The sequence below is a fragment of the Mytilus californianus genome, unplaced genomic scaffold (assembly GCF_021869535.1).
Source record: "Mytilus californianus isolate M0D057914Y unplaced genomic scaffold, xbMytCali1.0.p SCAF_9, whole genome shotgun sequence".
NCBI classification, from domain to species: Eukaryota; Metazoa; Mollusca; class Bivalvia; order Mytilida; family Mytilidae; genus Mytilus; species Mytilus californianus.
Genome location: NW_026262745.1, coordinates 61,643,232 through 61,648,967, shown reverse-complemented (window position 1 = coordinate 61,648,967; position 5,736 = coordinate 61,643,232).

Sequence of the window (5,736 nt, the reverse complement as noted above, 5' to 3'; positions counted from 1 at the left end):
AAATATTGGATTAATATAGAAAAATACTCTGTATCTGTACAAAAAGTAAAAATGGATCAGAAATGGTATTTGTTAGAAGCAGCTTTTATTTAATTAATTAACAAAATCAATTGTAATATTTATATTTATATTTATATCTTATTATATCTTTATGAGTTGGTTGATCTTTCATGTATTGCTTAATATTTTATAATGTGTATCTAATACTGTAGTATGTAATTTCACATGTTTCATCATGAAAAATAAAAAAATTACAAAAAAAAATTTCGAGTTCGTTGCATTTCCGTCAAAAAAATTTGGTTTTAGTGAACATCTTTCGTGCGTTAAGGGGCATCGTCACTTCAGTTACCATGTTGAGCGAGCGGATGCAAAAATATTATGCTATTTATGATATTGCACGAATTATCCGGCAAATTAAATTCTTATCATTGAAAATCAGAACTGCTGTCATTAGGAAATTATGATTAAGTACGTACGGAACAAACACTATTTCTAGTTTATCCTGCACAATGACGATCACGAAGACGCTTGATGAACTTTGTTAGTGCAGGGATACAGGCAAACCCCTCTATCTGGTAAATGATGTCATAAAGGCGCGCATAATTGACGACTTTTTCCGGTGAAGGACAAAACTAGAAAGTGGTCTATTGTAAATGCCATTGTCGACAAAAGGATACAACAACAGGCGTATATTAATTGTCTATATCATTCGAACATTTTATTCACACAAAAATATATGAATAATAATGATTATAATACTATAGATATATAAAATTTGAAATATCACATCCCGGAAAAAATAAACTTCTTTTCTGACCCAGTCCTGCTAATTGACAGGTTGCTGCAAATATCAATAGTTGTAAACATTGCAGCAAATATCAATAGTTGTAAACATTGCAGCAAATATCAATAGTTGTAAACATTGCAGCAAAGAAAATAATGATACGGATTTTGGTATTTACCATAAAAGTCTATCGAGCGATATCTATGAACAAGAAACAATAGAAGCGTGTGCAAACTTGGAAAATAGTAAAAAATTGAGATGACTTAGTTTTCAAAATTGCCATAGCATTCAGGATGAATAGAATTTCCGTATACAGTTTCCGAGATCAGTATGCCAAAGAAGGCTCTCTCTCTGAAAAAAAAAATTAAACCAGATATTTTACAATTGTCATATACATTAGGTGAACACGTTCAAGACACGTATCTAGGTTACAAACATATGTTCGCCTGCCAGCTTTTGTCAAAACGTGAAGGAAACATAGGTTCATAGACAGAGTTGTCAAGTTGATTACTAAAAACATGAACAAGTAGCCACTCATAAAAGGAGAACAATGAATTGAAGTGTGACATTTAATCCAGTCTGAATTTGACTTTATCTTTCCGATTGGATTTAATTGGGGTTTTTTTCATACACATTCTTTAATGGTCCTTCTCATGCAGGACATTACCTCCCGATCCATAATGTCGCAGGATTATTATATTTGATAAACATTTTGTTTTAAAGATTTCGTAATTGTTGAATACGTGTTTTTGTTATAATCAAGCTGATATATTTTTTCTCGTTTCCTCGAGGTTTCAGGGTAAATATCTTATCGGTATACTATCCAGTTGACCGCATTCTTCTGTCCCTATAATGCATATATTTCTTATTTACATTTACTTTTTATTGATTTTGCTATTTTCATTTTTTTTTTTTCAATTTTTTTGCAATATAGAGACAGAAAGCAGTGTCCATTCAAAACAGGAGATTCGCGTACCAATTTGTTTGCGCTAATTTTTCGCTTATTTTGTACTTGTCAGATATCCGTACCTATATGTCCTGTGTAGAAAAAATAGAAATCGATAGTTAAAAAACGCTTTTTATGGGTATGCAGAGAACGTTCTTAATCAATGCCTAAAAAGTGATCGTCACTTCAAATATTTCAACTTATTCATAACTCTTTAGAACCACATCGTGCTTGGGCTATTTTGCGCCAGTTCTCATCTTTGAAGTTTCAATCAGAATTGTCATATCTCTGTGTTATCTGGTTATACCAAGCGAACTCGAAGCTGAATTACAGTTATGCCATAAGTGTGCTTTTTTTCTATGACAATGCAATTATACACATTTTAATACAACGTCTTAGATTTTGGTTTACCATTTACGTCGTCTGGTCTTTTATGTTCTGAACGTGACCTGTTCCCGAATATAACTGTTTTACTGAGTGTGAATTCGCATTGCTATAAGACGTGTCTCGGTATTTGTTTATCCAGCGTTCATGTATTTAGTTACGAAGTTTTATTTGTTATTCTGATCGGATATTGTTTTGTGTCTTATCGTTTATTGTTGTGATTCTAACTATGTAAAAGTAAAGATAATTAATCACCCAGTTCATTTGTATGATTTAAAAAAATATTTTAAAGCAACTGTTTGCACAGGATTTAATTGTTTTACACAGTTTGATTTGAAGAAAGGCCGACATAGTTAGTAGCACTATTATAACACACTTCTATATTATTATTCTTGTGATTATTATAAAATACATCAAATAACATAATAAGAAACCTAGTAATCTTGATTTTTATCCATTTTTTTTTAATTTATCTGTGACGTTACTTTTGGTGGCGTTGATCCATTCGTGTTACAGACACACATTTCGTTATTCTTTTAAACTGTTTTTGTGTACTGTTCTAAATTAATTTTAGTTATTCGTTGGTATTCTGTGGTTAACATGTCTAAATATACTATTATATTATTTATTTCGGTATTTATCTGTTTTTGGTGTTCTTGCATTTATTTGTACTGTATTTCCGTCATGTATTGTTGTCCTTTTATCGGTATATTTAACATTGCCATAAGCGCGGAGGTTTGGCTAGCCACAAAATAAGGTTCAACCCACCATTTTTTCTTAAAATGCCCTGTACCAAGTCTGGAATATGGCAGTTGTATCTAGTTTGAAACCCGCATTTGTTTTCTCTCTATCGAATTATGACTTTTGAACAGCGGCATACTACTGGTGCCTTTATTTGAAGTGTATCGTCAACAAGAGACTTTTTTTTTGATAGATCTGATTTATATTGGACCCATTGAGTTTAGCGCAACGCTTCTTGCTATGCAAGACACATATTTGACACTAACTCTGCTATCATGTAACAGTGACAAATTTTTCTTCTTGAAAAATCAGAAGCAGACAGTGTCCAATGCGCTTGTGTAAATTTTATCTAAAGGTTATGTTAGGAATATGGCAGTTAGTTTGATATGCATTACAACTGAAATATCTCAGAAGCATGAATTCGAATCCTGGCAAGGGCAAAACAAAAAATGTGTGGAAGCAAATTTACAGATCTAACATTGTTGGGCTGTTATTTAGACTAATTGCATATGTATAGTATATATATATATATACAAGTCTAAATTGAAAACAACGTTCAAACCTATGATTGCGTTGGATAAAAACCGCAATTTTTATACGTGTGCATGCAAAACAAATTTCTTGTTAGAGAAAAATACAGCACAAACAACATTTTCCAAAAGACCAAAAAAGTGAAAAAATATATTTTAACAAAACGCATTTGACTAACAGGTCGGACAACAAATGTTCTTAAACCCTGCTGACTGCCATTGGCGATTGCCAAATAAACGGATCACCGATGTAATAAATGGATCTCAAATATAAATTCAATACTAAACAGAAAACAATAAACTTGCGGAAAAGATGATATACCGCAAACAAAAGGTGCAAAGCTTTTTGTACACCATATCCGGATTTCGACAATTATTGTCTCTTCAGTGATGTTAGGAATCGAAACGGTATTTGGAAAGCCATACAATTTACCTCAATTTAGGATAGACTCTTGAATTTTGAGGAGTCAAAATAGGATGAACGGATCATATAAACCCGAAGGCAAATATAATACAAGCCCAAACGAAAAAATATAAACAAGTCTAAATTGAAAACAACGTTCAAACCTATGATTGCGTTAGATAAAAACCGCAATTTTTATACGTGTGCATGCAAAACAAATTTCTTGTTAGAGGGGTATAAATACAGCACAAACAACATTTTCCAAAAGACCAAAAAAGTGAAAAAGTATATTTTAACAAAACACATTTGACTAACAGGTCGAACAACAAATGTTCTTAAAACCCTGCTGACTGCCATTGGCGATTGCCAAATAAACGGATCACCGATGTAATAAATGGATCTCAAATATAAATTTAATACTAAACAGAAAACAATAAACTTGCGGAAAAGATGCTATACCGCAAACAAAAGGTGCAAAGGTTTTTGAACACCATATCCGGATTTCGACAATAAATGTCTCTTCAGTGATGTTAGGAATCGAAACGGTATATATATATATATACAAGTCTAAATTGAAAACAACGTTCAAACCTATGATTGCGTTGGATAAAAACCGCAATTTTTATACGTGTGCATGCAAACAATTTCTTGTTAGAGGAGTCTAAATACAGCACAAACAACATTTTCCAAAAGACCAAAACAGTGAAAAAGTATATTTTAACAAAACGCATTTGACTAACAGGTCGAACAACAAATGTTCTTAAATCCTGCTGACTGCCATTGGCGATTGCCAAATAAACGGATCACAAGGTGTAATAAATGGATCTTAACTATAAATATATATATATATATAAGTACGTCTGAACCAGTGACAACTCTTTAACAGATTTATTAATTGGATCACCAGCAGTGATGGTGATACAAGGCTGACAATACATTGTGTATATATATAATTCGTCTAAACATCAGCCCAACAATGTTAGATCTGTAAATTTTCTTTCGCACGATATCTCAGTAGCATGAGTTCAAATCCAGGTGAGGGATGAACAAAAAATTTGCGAAAGCAAATTTACAGATCTATCATTGTTGGGCTGATGTTTAGACGAAAGCAAATTTCCAGATCTAACATCGTTGGGCTGATGTTTAGACGAATTATATAATACGCAAATTTTTCGTTCTCCCCTCGCCGGTATTCGAACTCATGCTACTGAGATATCGTGACACCAAATCGCCTTGCTCTGTATCCGACACGCTAGACAACCTATTACATTATGTGCAAACACCTATTATATTATGTGCAAACACTTATTATATTATGTGCAAACACTTATCACGTTTCGTTCACATTCATACACTGAAGTCCTGTGAAATCACGACGAATACAAATATTTCATGGCAAAACCAGTACCCATTCCTCGATAACTACATTTTCAATTTTTTAAATTTTAACTTGATTTTAAACGATGAATCAAGATTTGTACAAAAATTTAATCGAAACATGAAAATTACTGACCCATTGACATATTACCTAGGTGAAATCACAACCAATTGATATATTTCACTTATAAAAGAGTGACTCATAGATATTTCTTGATTGTTTAGAAAGTTCATCATGTAGACACCTTGTGTCGTGCGTGATTTAATATTAAAATTAATGCATATCATGATAAAATATTAGAATAAAGGTCCCCTTTTTTTTTTTAATTTCTCGGTGAAATCCTACTATTAATTTTGGATGTCTATACGTTATCCTGGTAAATGTTTTGCAGTAGTTTCCAAGAAGTGCAGCCGAAAGGACAAATAAAAGTTCCCATTGTTTCTCCCGACTGCACTCCCGGACTAGAAATATAACGGGTGTCAGGATAATTTAGTATTTAGGATTATTGATTATTGTCCCTAAATTAACATCCCAGTAGGCTATGTAGAAACGTGTACCAGTTTAATGCAA